Source organism: Sminthopsis crassicaudata, chromosome 1 (assembly GCF_048593235.1).
Source record: "Sminthopsis crassicaudata isolate SCR6 chromosome 1, ASM4859323v1, whole genome shotgun sequence".
NCBI classification, from domain to species: domain Eukaryota; kingdom Metazoa; phylum Chordata; class Mammalia; order Dasyuromorphia; family Dasyuridae; genus Sminthopsis; species Sminthopsis crassicaudata.
Genome location: NC_133617.1, coordinates 443,535,694 through 443,551,625, shown reverse-complemented (window position 1 = coordinate 443,551,625; position 15,932 = coordinate 443,535,694). Strand labels below are relative to the sequence as shown.

The following is a 15,932-nucleotide window of genomic DNA, read 5'->3' as shown; positions in this document are numbered from 1 at the left end:
CCCAGAAGCAAGTCAGTGGAAACTGATCTTTGGCCTTCATCAGGCTACACATCTGGGGAGAAATGCTCTTCCATCCCTGGTGAAACGAATTTTCACTGGTCACAAGCTGGCAGATACAAGCAGGCAGATCTGCCAGGCCTGCCTAATTTGTGCCCAAGTAAATCCTGAGGGAGCTGTTAAACCTCCCCCTCTCCTGAAGCTTGTACAGAGGCCCCTGAGAAAGCTGAGGAGGTATCAAAATGCTTATTAAAAAAAATTTATACCTTGTTTTGGCCTACAGAGCGACAATGGACTGGCCTTCACTTCCCAGGTAACCCAAAATATAGCCAAAGCACTCAAAATTACTTACCAGCTCCACTCTGCCTGGTGTCCTGGTGTCAGGCTTCTGGGAAGGTGGAGAAAATGAACCACACCCTCAAGTGAGTCCTTATTAAACTATGCTTAGAGACTCAAGAGGGATTGGGTGAAGAATCTCCCATTAGGGCTTCTTAGAGTCTGAATTGCATCTTGGGAGAACATTAAGCTGAATCCCTTTAAACTTCTGCATGGGAGGCCTTTCTAACCACTGACATTCTTGTAGATCCAGAACAGCATCTTGTCACTCTGTTTGCCACACAGCTTGGTGCAGTTCAGAAGGCTCTTTCTGAATATGCAAATAAGCATCTCCCCAAACCTGCAGATGCTCATAACCAGATTGCCTCCTCTGTAAATCCCAGGGACATGGTATACTTAAAATTCTGGAAGCCTCAAGGTGCTGACCCTCTAGTAGAAAGGCCTATACAAGGTCATTCTGACTACTCCAATGTCAGTCAAACTGGAAGGGTCCCACAGCTGGACTCATATATCTAGGATTAAAAATGCTGCTTCTATTATCTCTCCTTCAGATATCTCAGAATATTCCTGTGAGCACATAGAGGATCTGAAGTCTCTCTTCTGCAAGAACCCTGAAAAAATTCTGGAGAAAGAAGGGTGAAATTGTCTGCTCGTCACTATACTTTCCTTCCTTCCTTTCTTATCATGAGGACTCTACTCCTAATACTCTCTCTACAGCTTTCCTGGTGTTAACTCTGTGAGTCCTCATCAGTGGGAAGATAACTTCCTAGTCAGACTAGGGAACTCTGTGGGTAATGGGGGTGTCCAGGATTCTTGGATGTGCCACCAAAACCCCCAAGGTGGCCCACTGATGTGATCTAATGCATTTTTTGCTAAAGTTCCATTCCCAAATATCACCATCTTTTCCTTGGACGACACTCCATTTGTACTAGTTACCCCCCAGGGGAACTACTCTGACTCAACTATCCTCTGTTTTCTTGCTGGGAAAGATCTCGTATTTACACATTACCACACCACAGAGACAGTAGTTGTCATAGTGGCCCATAATGGCCATATTTATATCCCTGATATGGGGATGGTGACTTGTACCACCAATACTATTGGTGTAAGTGAGTATGACCTCTTTCAAGCCTGAAACAATTTCACCTTGGCAACTTGTAATAGCTGCATAAGTGGATCAAAGGCTAGATGCACCTATGACTATGGACCACCCCAAAGAATAATTGTAGGGTATCCATTCTGAAATTACCCTGCCAAATTTACTCACAATGTTTCTACAGCACCTTCTTTGAAGTTTCCTGAAAACAAACATTCTGAATGATACTACAATCATATAACTACAATCATCCTTGGGGACAAGCAACCAGGAAACTGCTACAGAACTTGACCTCAGGTACCATCTGTGCATCTAAGGGATATACTTTTCTCTGTAAAATAAGTTCTCCATTCCACTTCAATGTTTCTAAGGGACCTGTTAAGAGGAATGCCTCTAACTGGGACCCTCCCCAACCTGTAATTCTCTCTACCATATGTCTAACACCTTTTAAACACTATGGGTCTTACATTCTAGGCTACTTAAATGCTCCTTTCATTGTATTTCATTGAGATATATAATACCTCAAACATTGCCCACACTCCTTCAAGGAGACAAAGGTGGGGTTCTTGGGAAAATGTTCTTTGGTACTTAAAAAAAGGCACAGCAATGCTAGTCCCCTGAGTAGGATGCTTAGAACATGAAAACATCCTTTCCAACCTGAATGCCACAATCAACCAGCTAGCCAACACTCTCTCTCTGGGAGATCCAAGAATCTTTGGACTCTCTTGCTAACATGGTTTTAGATAACTGAATGGCCTTAGATTGTCTCCTTGCTTCATGTGGAGGTATTTGTGCCCTTTTCTCCACATTTAAAACATTTTAATAATAGCTTTTCATCTTCAAAATACATGCAAAGATAGTTTTCAACATTTACCCTTGCAAAACCTTGTGTTCCAGATTTTTCTCCCTTCCTTCCCTTCACCATTCTCCCTTAGACAGCAAGTAATCCAATATATGTTAAACATTAATGACACTGTTTTTCAAATGATACAACTCCAACTCCTAACCTTTGAATTGGTTGTCCTCTGTTAGGATTCTTACAAGGTGCTAAGTCATTTATCTAATTTTGCATGGTATTTAATTGTTCTTTAATTCATTAATGTACTTAGTACTTATTAGAGTTCTACAAAATTCACATATTTAAGAGAGCATATATAAGCTGGAAGCCTCAACCAGGATTCAGTTGAGGAAATTCACAAGCCAGAGAAGGCAGCTAGAGCTCTCGGAACCAAGGAAAGAGATAGGCCTCTAAGAAAGCTAACTGGGCCCAAGGAAGGAGATAAGACTTGAAAGAGACAATAAAGGATTTGGATTTTAATTCCTGGCTGCATTCAAGGTGATTTTTACACTGAACTGAAACTAAGGCTACCTCCAGAAGCCCTCCAAAAAACCTGCTCCCAGAGAATATTATATTTTAGAGAAGAACATTACAGTCCTCCATGCCTAGAATGCTATGTCTCATCTCTACATTTTGGCTTCTCTGGCATCCATCAAATTTCTACTAATTCCCAACTTCTTCAAGAAGCCTTTTAAGATGCCCCTCAAGATTAGTGCCTTTCCTCTGAGAAAATAATTGATCTGGTATATCTCTTATTTGTAAATGGTTATTTTCAGGTTCATCCCCCATTACAATTTGAGATCCTTGAAGGCAAGAATGGTGTTTGCCTTTCTTTGTATTCCTAGTACTTAGCACATAGTCTGGTACATAACATACATAAAGCTTCACAAATACTTGTTGACTTGTTTTGAAATGAGAACCAACTGCAAATTACTATTGTCATACCATATGTGAGAAAAGAATTCAGCTCTAAAATATATTTGTTCACTACCCCCCTTTTTAAAGTGAGAGACATTTATGGGGCTCAAAGGTGGTATAGTAGTATTTTCATAGTATTATGAAATGTCTCTTTGCTAAAAGAAAAACAGAGCAAACTTTAGTCAGTCTGTTTCCCTTATCTATTTCCTATTCTAGAAGTGTCAAACACTCCTGGAGTGCTGCTAGAATCAGATTAAAATGTAAGCAGAAATATTTAATGAAATAAATAAAAACACAATTCTACCAGATAGAAGAAACTCCAAAGTCCAACCATTTTACAGACAAGAAAACTAAAGCCTAGAGAGAGTATGTGACTTACACAAAACATGAAAGTAATTTGAACCAATATCTTTTAATTCTATCAGTTGTACCTAGTGCACTTTGTGTGGAAAGGTGAAGAATTTACAGATTAAGCACATATTGATCAGAGACAATTAGCTAAAGTAGATCAAGCCTGTAGGCTCCAGTTACATGATTTTAGATAAGTCCTGGACTATACATGGATGAAGAAGCTGTATATCACCTTGTCTACTATATTCCACTGACCAAGTAGGGGAATAAAGGTTTATGTGACCAATCACAGCATATAGAGGGTGGGATTTTGAAGGTTCTTTGTCTGAAATGAATAAAAGCTATGAACATTTTCAAGGAATGGCTCTCTCTTGCTGTGTATTTGGCTCACAGACCAGGATGGGGTCCACTTCTCGAGATTCTAATAAATAATTCTGCTTTCTATGAATAATCTCTAAGTAGTCAATTGTCCTAAACAACTTCAATGCAAAAGTTGTCACAACTTAAAAAATTTTTAAGACAAAAAAAAAACCCTCTAAGTCCCCAGAATTCAAATTTTTCTACATTGATGCATACAAGATGAAAATAAGTGCAAAATTAACCAAGAATTGTCTTCATTGGAACAAAAATAACTTTACCATTGCCAAGAATTCTTATAGGCAATGAATTATATGCCTATTTTGAGGCAGCAGACTTTATTTCAAAGCCACCTTCTAATTAGTAAGCCTATTTTGAATACCAGTGCATAGCATTCTTTAATGCTTTTGTACTTATTAAAATGCCTGCATATTTCCAAACCATGTGGAAGAAAATCTGTCAACAGTAATAAAAAGAGTCAAAGGGAAGAGGGAACAGAATAATTGCATTGCAAATAACTATCTTATATGAAAATAATTGCATATTTTTGATGAACTGGTATTAAAATAAATGTCCTATAGGCACTGAATCATTATTTCATTTCTTTTCAAATATTTGCCTCAATTTTAAAATAATCACTTGATAGACCAGACCATCAGACCTTAAAAAACAGTGCAAGAGTTAACAAAATATTTTTAAACAGTAAAGATGCTTTGCTATTGCAAAAAAGGGAAAAAAGACAAAGAAAAGAAAAATAAAATTTAAAAAGTCCTTTAGTCTGGGCAGCAAAACTCACAGGCTAAATGACTAAAAGACTAAATGAATGTTAAGAGTAAAAAGCACTGATAATGTTAACAGTCATAATTTTCCAAAAAAAAAAAAAAAAAAAAAAAAAAAAAAAAAAAAAAGAAAGAAAGAAAGAAAAAAAAGAAAGAGAAAAAAAAGAAAAAAACTTGTATAAATAAGAAAACCAAAGAGAACTTAGGGTGAACTTACAAATATTAATTGTCAACAGTCAACAATTTTGTAATTTTTAATCATTGTTTCCAATTTATAGCTGAGTAAAGATTAGCTTTTGGTTCTATGTAATGCTCTCATATATTAATGTATAAGTAGTTCTAATTTGGAAATTCAACACTCTAGAAATCCAGAAATGTGGTAGTGTCTTTCACTAGATTACCTTCTATTTTGGTTCAAATCTGCTGAAATAACATTAAAAATCCCAAATGAATCAATTCTTCTAGTTATTTTCCTTCAATATTTTCTTTTTTTTTTCATTAAGCTTTGTTGATCTTCTGTAATAACTAACCTTTAAAGCACCCAAACAAAGGACCTAGTATAGACTTTGATTCAGCTGCCAATTTAATTACTTTGGCTTAGAAAGAGGCAGGCTACTTTGGTTGTTGAATCAGGGTCATTCACTGACATTCCCTTTTTTCAACATCTGTTGTCCCTGGCAACCAGTTCCAGAGTGGGTTTGGCAAAGCTGTAAACCATAAATGATGTAGTTAGGGCAATGTGATCAGTGTACCCTTTTCATAGTTGGGATAAATTATGATCCTGGCTTTCTTTATGGCAGTATGCTTGCAGTTTCACTAAAAACAACTTCAGCATCCCCCTCCCCCAGGAGGCAGCAGATCTATTCTTTTCTTAGTTGTTACTTAGGTACTAAGTGCAGCAAAAAAAAGTTTTTCTCATATTTTGTTTTGAAATAGGATAACTTTTTAAAAAAAACTTATTTGTGTATGTCATTGTACACACTTTGTTAGTTATTTCAATTTCTGCAGAAACATCTTGTTTAAGAGAAGTCTTTATGTCAAAGAAAAATCTAACTGACAATAGTGAAAACCTGACAAAAGTGGAAAGTGTTCTGTACCAATCTCAGATTAATAGTGCTCTGCTGTTTCACTGTTCTACTGTCCCTTGAAAGTAACAAGCTCACCATGTTGCTCCAAGCCTCTGAGTAAAACCACTTCTGAAAAGACATTTAGGATTAAGCAAAGAGGAAGGAAAAAAAAATAGAAATAGACATTCAGAGGTCTATAGACTTTAAGATTTTCCCCTTACCTTCTCCTCAGTCTCCCTCATCCCCCATGCACACACCTCTGGCCAGAGATTCAAATATCAGAAATGACATAAATGAGATCTGTCAATACTGCATTAGAAACAATACATAACAATATATTTCTGGTAACCACTGAGCAGCCCATGGATTAAAAAAAAAAAAAAAAACTGAGGACAAGGGTGATTAAGCAGATATATAAAATAAAAGAAAATAAAGTAATTCTGGTTTGAGTGAATCATTATAGTTACCTATGACAAGCAGAACTTTAGCTGGATCCAAAATATAATCACAAAGTAAAATTTTAAATCAATTGCACATACACTTGTAAATCCCATTTCTTTTTTAACATGGAAATGCTCCCAAATTTATAAAACTTTTGAGTGGAAAGTCATATACTTTCCTTCTCTTCCTCTTCACAAACTTGATCAATGGTTTTCTATTCTGTATGGCAATCCTTCAAATATTTGAGGATAAAGGCAAAGCCAAAACTAGAAAATTCCCAGAGTCCTCCCCATTTTCCTTCAAAACAATTTCAAATCAAACCCCCAAACAAATTATGACAACTATATTATCACTGGAATAAAAGGGGAAAGGAGGCCAATACAGGGGGTGTCTGGGCAAAACAGAGGCAGGCCCTGCACAGATCAGGAACCAAAGCCCTATACCCAACTTAGAAGAACAGCAGTTCTAATGGTGCAGGGGAGGTTTAGCCTTGGAATTCCCATCACAACAGATGCAATTGGGCCAGATGACCCCAGCACAATGATTGAGCTGATAGACTTGGAGATCGCTGAGTAGCAAATCAGTGACCAAATCCCTGGACCCAGTGAAAGAAGCATGGCACAGTGACCCTTGTCACTGAGCAGAGTTTAATTTTAAAAGTCTTGAAATAGGCTGGAAATGAGTAACCCTCCCCCTCAAAAAAACAAACAAACAACCCTGATCATAAAAAATTACTAGGGTGATAGGGAAGATCAATTAATTAAGAAGAAAACAATATCAAAAGGTCTACATGAAAACCCTTGAAAAGAAATATGTTGAGCAATTCTTCTTATTCTTAGTTCTTTTTCTTCTTCTCTTCTTCCTTCTTTTCCTTCTCTTCCTACTCCTCCTTCTTAAACCCTACCATCTCAAGCCCCAGAAGTGCTCCTGGAAAAGCTCAAGGAGGATTTTGAAAATCAAATACTTGAAGATAGTTATCAATTCTCTTTTAATTTTTTTCTCCAGACTAAAGAACTTCAAATCCTTTAACTCATGCATGATTTTAAGTCATAGGAACATATGTTAATAGAGCTAAAAGGGATCTCAGAGGCTATCTAGTATAATCTCCTCTTTTACTGAAATCGAGAAAGTTAAATAAAGTTCCCAGGTCATATAAGTAATAAGCAAAAAAGGCAGTTTTTTGAAGCTCATTTTCTGACAGCTGATTCTTCCATTATATCATATTGCTTCAAATTCTCTCACCATTCTTGACCTCTGAACTTGTCTCAGATTAATGTCTTTATTAAACTGGACTCAGAATGAAATACTGTATTCTAGGTAAGATCAAATCAGGCAGTATATAACAAGATGATATTGTCCCTTATTTTGAGCAATATTAATTAAAATTAAGATTTCATTAGCTTTTGTCTAAAAAATTCTGACACATTGATTTTATGGTACATTAATATTGCTGACATATTTTTTGTATATAGAATCATCTAGCCATGTCTTTAATATATATATATATATGTATATATATATATATATATATATATATATATATATGTATGTATGTATATGAAGTTGATGTTAATGTGTGGAATTTAAAAAAAAAACTTTTTAAATCTCATTGATACAATTAGACCATTTTTCTAGACTACTAAGTATTAAAATTGTTAATCATGTCCTGTATTTACTAATTATTATACATATCTTAACTCAAACTTTTTGTTCTTATGGCTAAAGTTCTGTCTTTTCTATTCCTACAGGTGATTTGCTGGCTCTTGAGTCTTTACATGTGAAACACTTCCTATTAAAATAAAGAAATAAGTTTGAATTTGTCCAAAATATTGTTTTAATTCTTTCCCCAATAAGTCTTCTCCCACTAATTCCATCTGGCCCCAGCTACCTTGATCATTCTAATTACTAACAATTATTTGTGCATTTATTTTGGTAAAAACACCTAATTTTTTAAAATCAAAATTACAATACCTAAGTAATGTTTTATTATAAGTATACCTCATTTTTATTTTGAGAAAAGACAATATACTATAAGATAAAATCAATTTAGAAATTTTTTTAAAAAGTAAATGTAATCACTTTATAAATGTATTTTTCATTTAATAAAAAGATCTGAATAGTAATTTTGCTCATCTTGTACTGAACATAAATGCAGAGATTTGTGACATGGTTTTCTAATGAGACATCTCATAAATCCCCAATGGTTTGCTTTCCTTGCCATTTACTTTATGATTATCAGTTGATATTAATTAGTCAATCTAGTCATTTCTTTTTTAGAAATGGGCATTTACAAAGGTGAAAAGAATAGATGTTATAAAAGAACCACCACCAAATCTTCAAAATCTCCATAAATAAAATAAGAGAAAAGTAGGCTAAAGCTTAGAGGGCACATATGGCAAAGGGGAAAGTACATTTCTTAGTTGTTGGAATTCTTTTTCTTTCCTTTATAATATTCTTCTTAGTTATAGTTTTTCTGTGGCTTTCTTGTAGAGCTCTGAATCTTCCTTTCCTAAGTAAGATATAGTTATATTTCTGCTCGCTAATGTAGATATGAGGAGTTACTGTCACAGAGATGAGACTAGAATGCTGATAGAGAATATGAGAAATTGAAAATCCTTTGAACTTTTTAAGATTATCAGGGCTCTTTGCCTATCTTTTAAAGTTGGGGGAGACTTCTGGCCAAGATGATGAAGAGGATGCACACATCTGCTTAAGCTCTGCATTTTCTCTCAGAATAATTTATCTCATGACAAACCCCAGATTTAGTGCTTGATTGAAAAAAAACCACAAATAATTACCAAGAGAAGATATCCTCGAAAGTCACCAGAAAAGATCTGTTTTTGCTTGCGGGTGGGGATGGTTTTAGGTCAGGCACAAACTGAAGGCAGGCAGTTGCAGCACAGTCGAGTAAGGCAGGTAGCTCACAGCCGAGCAGACCTGAAAGGGGAGGGGGGTGTGATCTCAGCCATTTCTATGAAGAGAGCTTTATCACAGTGTTGGCTACTTTGCTCTGGCAGCAAGCCAGTAGACAAGCAGAGAAGCTAAAAACACAGGAGGTGAAGACTATAATCCCGAAAAGCTAGTGTCTCTCTGGACCTGGCCACACCCACCGGGAGTGACTCAGCACTCTCTCAGAGTCTCAGCTAATGCTGTCCTGCTAGTGCCTCACTGCTGCTCCCTGCAATCTGTAGAGGAAGCTTGGTAATATAATCCAGCCTCACCCCCCAAAAAAGCAAACCATTTGTTTTTCTTGTTAGTTTGTTTTCTTTGACTCTTCTTTGACAAAATGAGTAAAAAATTAAAGTACACTCTATTGATAGCTTCTATATGAATAGAGAGCAGACTTTAAACCCTGAGGAGACTAAAAACAGACTATCTCCAGATGAATCCCAAAAGGAGGAAATCATCTGGGTCCTCAGCACACAAGACTCTCATAGAAGAAATTAAAAAGGTTCTCACAAGAGAGCTAGAAGAAAAATGGGAAAAGGAAAGGGAAGCTTGGCAAGAGAGTCTGGATATGTCATCTCACTCATTTAAAGACAGAGTGGATAAAGAAATCAAAACCCTGAAAAACAGAATTAGTGAGTTGGAAAAAGAAAATAGCTCTCTGAAAAATAAAAAGGGCGAAATGGAAAAAAAAATCCATAGAACAAAACGACTCACTTAAAAACTCAATTGGACAATTAGAAAAAGATATAAAAAAGTGAGTGAAGAAAATACTTCTGAAAATCAGAACTGGCAAGATGTTAGGATCGAGGGTAAATCTTAAGAGCAGAGTCTGAGGCACTCAGAGGCTTACTCTGCCTGAGTCCAAAACAGGGCATTGATGAGCATTGAGTAAGCCTCATCCAACAAGGTGGAAGCCCTCCTCACTCTTGATTGATTATGCACCTGGCTCTGACACTCTCTGACATGTGACGTGGGAACTATAGAAAAAGGGGTTGCAGAAAGGGGAGGAGCAGTAGTACAGTATAGTAGAATAAAGTAGATTGTAGTAGAGTAGAGTAGAGTAGAGTAGAGTAGAGTAGAGTAGAGTAGAGAAGAGAAGAGTACAGTAGATTAGAGTAGAGTAGATTAGATTCATTATGCTTTAGGATTAGAGCATTAGGATATAGGGAACTCTATGTAGTAAAATAATATAGTGAATAAAGATTAATTGCTGCATATTTGTGTGTAATCCGATGTTCTGTGGGGTCATTCTTCGATTCAGATAATTGAAGCCGTGACGACGAAGACCTGGTGAAAGGTAAGACGCTAGTTGACTCTGCTGAGGTGAGCAGCGGGAGTTAAAGGCAAGAAACACACCTAAAGCAGGGTGATACTTACAGAGTAAAGGTAAAAGGTTAGAACAGAATCTATTATGTTTCAGGTGAAGTAAAAAAAAAGCAGGGATAGCCATGGTGATCTCAGATCAAGCAAAAGCAAAAATTGATCTAATTAAAAAAGATAAGGAAGGGCACTATATCTTGCTAACGGGTAGCATAGATAATGAAACAATATCAATATTAAACATATATGCACCAAGTGGTGTAGCATTTAAATTCTTAAAAGAGAAATTAAGAGAGCTGCAAAAAGAAATAGACACCAAAACTATAATAGTGGGAGATCTCAACCTTGCACTCTTAGAATTAGATCAATCAAGCCACAAAATAAATAAGAAGTCAAAGAGGTAAAATAGAATACTAGAAAAAATTAGATATGCTAGATCTTTGGAGAAAACTAAATGGAAACAAAAAGGAGTACATTTCTTCTCAGAAGTTCATGGAATCTATATAAAAACTGATCATATATTAGGATATAAAAACCTCAAACTCAAATGCAATAAGGCAGAAATAGTAAAAGCATCCTTTTCAGACCACAATGCAATGAAAATTACATTCAATAAAAAGCCAGGGGAAAATAGACCAGAAAATAATTGGAAACTAAATAATCTCATACTAAAGAACGATTGGGTGAAACAGCAAATCATAGGCATAATTAATAACTTCACTCAAGAAAATGACAATAATGAGACATCATACCAAAATGTGTAGGATACAGCCAAAGCGGTAATAAGGGGAAATTTCATATCTCTAGAGGCCTACTTGAATAAAATAGAGAAAGAGAAGATTAATGAATTGGGCTTGCAACTAAAAATACTAGAAAAAAAAGACAAAATTAAAACCCCCCGGTCAAACACTAAACTTGAAATTTTAAAAATAAAAGGAGAGATCAATAAAATTGAAAGTAAAAACTATTGAATTAATTAATAAAACTAAGAGTTGATTCTATGAAAAAATCAACAAAATAGTCAAACCCATTAGTAAATCTGATTTAAAAAAGGAAAGAAAAAAATCAAATTGTTAGTCTTAAAAATGAAAAGGGAGAACTCACCACAAATTAAGAGGAAATTAGAGCAATAATTAGGAGTTACTTTGCCCAACTTTATGCCAATAAATTCGATAACTTAAATTAAATAGAAGAATACCTTCAAAAATATAGCTTGCCCATATTAACAGAGAAAGAAGTAAATAGTCTAAACAGTTGCATTTTAGAAAAAGAAATAGAACAAGTTATTAACCAACTCCCTAAGAAAAAATCCCCAGGACCAGATGGATTTACAAGTGAATTCTACCAAACATTTAAAGAACAACTAACTCCAGTGCAATATAAACTATTTGGAAAAATAGAGATTGAAGGAGTCCTACCAAATTCCTTTTATGACACAGAAATGGTACTGATACTTAAACCATGTAGGTTGAAAACAGAGAAAGAAAATTAGAGACCAATCTCCCTAATGAATATTGATGCTAAAATCTTAAATAAAATATTAGCAAAAAGATTACAGAAAATCATCCCCACTATGACCAATTAGGATTTATACCAGGAATGCAGGGCTGGTTCAATATTAGGAAAACTATTAGCATAATTGACTATATCAATAACCAAATTGACAAAAAACATATGATCATCTAAATAGATGCAAAAAAGCATTTGATAAAATCCAATATCCATTTCCTTTTTTTTTTACTTAAATAGTCCCATTTTATTTTATTTTTTTATTTTTATTTATAATTTTTTTTCACAGTATATATGCATGAGTAATTTTTTTTAATAATATTATCCCTTGTATTCATTTTTCCAAATTATCCCCTCCTTCCCTCTACTCCCTCCCCTTGATGACAGGCAATCCCATACATTTTACATATGTTACAATATAACCTAGATACAATATATGTGTGTAAATACCATTTTCTTATTGCACATTAAGTATTAAATTCTGAAGGTATAAATAACCTGGGTAGATAGACAGTAGTGCTAACAATTTACATTCACTTCCCAGTGTTCCTTCTCTGGGTGTAGTTATTTCTGTTCATCATTGATCAACTGGAAGTGAGTTGGATCTTCTTTATGTTGAAGATATCCACTTCCATCAGAATACATCTTCATACAACATTGAAGTGTACAGCGATCTTCTGGTTCTATTCATTTCATTCAGCATCAGTTGACAACGTCTATTTCCAATAAAGACTAGAGAAGAATGTACTTTTCCTTAAAATAATCAGTAGAATATATTTAAAACTATCAGTAAGTAATGGGGAAAAACTGGAACCTTTCCCAGTAAGAGCAAGAGTGAAACAAGGTTAAGCACTATCACTATTATTATTCAATTATTTTATTAGAAACGCTAGCCTAGGCAATAAGAGCCGAAAAAGAGATTAAAGGAATTAGAGTAGGTAAGGAGGAAACAAAACTATCACTCTTTCCAGATGATATGATGGTATAGTTAGAAAACCCCAGAGATTCTACTAAAAAGCTATTAGAAATAATTCAGAACTTTGGCAAAGTTGCAGGATACAAAATAAATCCACATAAATCCTCAGCATTTTTATATATCACCAACAAAATCCAACAGCAAGAAATACAAAGAGAAATTCCATTCAAAATAGCTGTTGATAGCATAAAATATGTGGAAATCTATCTACCAAAGGAAAATCAGGAATTATTATGAGTAAAACTACAAAACACTTTCCACACAAATAAAATCAGATTTAAATAATTGGAAAAATATCAAGTGCTCTTGGATAGGCAGAGCGAATACAATCAAGATGACAATACTCCCTAAACTAATCTATTTATTTAGTGCTATATCAATCAGACTCCCAAGAAACTATTTTAATGACCTAGAAAAAATAACAACAAAATTCATATAGAAGAACAAAAGGTCAAGAATTTCAAGGGAATTAATGAAAAAATAATCAAATGAAAGTAGCCTCGCGGTACCTGATCTAAAACTATATTATAAAGCAGAAGTTACCAAAAGTATTTGGTATTGGCTAAGAAATAGATTAGTTCATCAATGGAATAAGTTAGGTTCACAAGACAAAATAATCAATAACTATAGAAATCTAATATTCGATAAACCCAGAAATCTTAACTATTGGGATAAGAATTCACTATTTGACAAAAACTGCTGGGAAAACTGCAAATGAGTATGGCAGAAATTAGGCATGGACCCACACAACACCACATATCAAGATAAGATCAAAATGGGTCCATGATTTAGGCATAAAGAACGAGATCATAAATAAATTAGACAAACACAGGACAGTACATCTCTCAGACTTGTGGAGGAGGAAGGAATTTGTGACCAAAGAAGAACTAGAGATCATTATTGATCAAAAATAAAAAATTTTGATTCCATCAAATTAAAAAGCCTTTATACGAACAAAACTAATGCAAACAAAATTAGAAGGGAAGCAACAAACTGGGAAAACATTTTTACATTTAAAGGTTCTGACAAAGGCTTCATTTCCAAAATATATAGAGAATTCACTCTAATTTACAAGAAATCAAGCCATTCTCCAATTGATAAATGGTCAAAGGATATGAACAGACAATTTTCAAATGATGAAATTAGAACTATTTCCACTCATATGAAAGTGTTCCAAATAACTATTGATCAGAGAAATGCAAATTGAGACAACTCTGAGATTCCACTATACACCTGTCAGAATGGCTAAGATGACAAAAAAAAAAAAAAAAAATGATGAATGTTGGAGGGGATGTGGGAAAATTGGGACATTGACGCATTGCTGGTGGAGTTGTGAACAAATTCAACCATTCTGCAGAACAATCTGGAATTATGCCCCAAAAGTTATCAAACTGTGCATACCCTTTGATCCAGAGTGCTACTAGTGGGCTTATATCCCAAAGAAATACTAGAAGGGAAAGGGACCTGTATGTGCCAAAATGTTTGTGGCAGCCCTTTTTGTAGTGGCTAGAAACTGGAAGATGAATGAATGCCCATCATTTGGAGAATGGTAGGGTAAATTATGGTATATGAATGTTATGGAATATTATTGTTCTGTAAGAAATGACCAGCAGGATGAATACAGAGAGGCTTGGAGAGACTTACATGAACTGATGTTAAGTGAAATGAGCAGAACCAGGAGATTATTATATACTTCCACAATGATACTTTATGAGGATGTATTCTGATGGAAGTGGATATCTTCAACAAAGAAAAGATCTAATTCAGTTCCAGTTGATCAGGATGGACAGAATCAGCCACACCCAGAAAAGGAACACTGGGAAATGAGTGTAAACTGTTTGCACTTTTGCTTTTCTTCCCAGGTTATTTTTACCTTCTAAATCCAATTCTCCCTGTGCAACAAGAGAACTGTTCAATTCTGCACACATATACTGTATCTAGGATATACTATAGCATAATTAACATGTATAAGACTGCTTGTCATCTAGGAGAGGGGGTGGAGGGAGGGAAAGGGAAAGTCAGAACAGAAGTGAGTGCAAGTGATAATGTAAAAAATTACCCAAGCATATGTTCTGTCAATAAAAAGTTATAATAAAAAAAAATAATAAAGTTGGGGGAAATGGACAAAGTCTGAGGACCTATTCTTTTTCTCCAAGTCTTTGCCATGCCACTGGTTTAAATCTCTCTGTTCTGGAATTGGCTCAACATTTAAATTAGCCTTCCTATGCAACATTAGTCAATTTCATTAAATTGCTTTCAAGGATTTTTGGTATCTTGTTTAATTAATTGATTGATGATTCAAGGACTAATACATGTTCTCATCTGATTAAAGTTATCAGAGAGTAACATTTTGTCACTAACTGTAACTGGGGTAAGACGTTTAAGTAAGCAATTTCAATGGCACTTATCCTAGTATTTTGAATTGGAACAAAATAAGACACTGGTCATTTAATAGTTTAGAAAAGGGCATATAATTAGTCAAAGCAGGAGAGAGATATATAATGTGTGAAAAGCATGGAAATTATTAAGTTGTCCAATTTGTTCAAGTGGTAAAGAAGATACAAAATTTCCCTGAAGATAATTATTAAGAAATTATTTTTGGTGAAGTAGAAGCTAATAAACAATAAAACCAAATCAACATGGGTTAGAATGGAAAAATAGAAAGAAATGTCAAATATCTCTCAGGAGAAAGGACTAAAATGAGAAAAAGATTGAGAAATACTTTAAAAATCATTGAAAGCTATGACCAAAAAAATAAAACATCACATTTCAAAAATTATAAATAAAAACTATCTAACTATCTCAGAACCGGAAGGAAAAGTAGAAATTGAAAGAACTGGCGAATGAAAACACTCAGGAATATTATGCCAAAATCCAGAGCTCTCATATCAAGGAGAAAATATCTCAACAAAGAAAGAATTTAATTATCAGAGAGACACAGACAGAATGCCACTATAAAAAGCATTTACCACATGAAAGAAAGAGAAGTCTTGGAATA

The 15,932-nt window shown here is 34.7% G+C and overlaps 1 protein-coding gene across 8 annotated transcripts in view; it reads right to left on the bottom strand.

The window, feature by feature from the left end:
- Positions 1-15,932, bottom strand: part of ROR2 (receptor tyrosine kinase like orphan receptor 2) — a 241,264-nt gene that overhangs the window by 74,019 nt on the left and 151,313 nt on the right. Inside the window, exon 1 of one of the 8 annotated variants that reach the window (XM_074280670.1) lies at positions 8,979-9,187. The exons of the other annotated variants lie outside the window; for them this stretch is intronic. The gene's annotated coding sequence lies outside the window, so the exon portion shown is untranslated. Of the gene's footprint in view, positions 1-8,978; positions 9,188-15,932 lie in introns of those variants that run through there. 8 annotated transcript variants of the gene reach the window in all.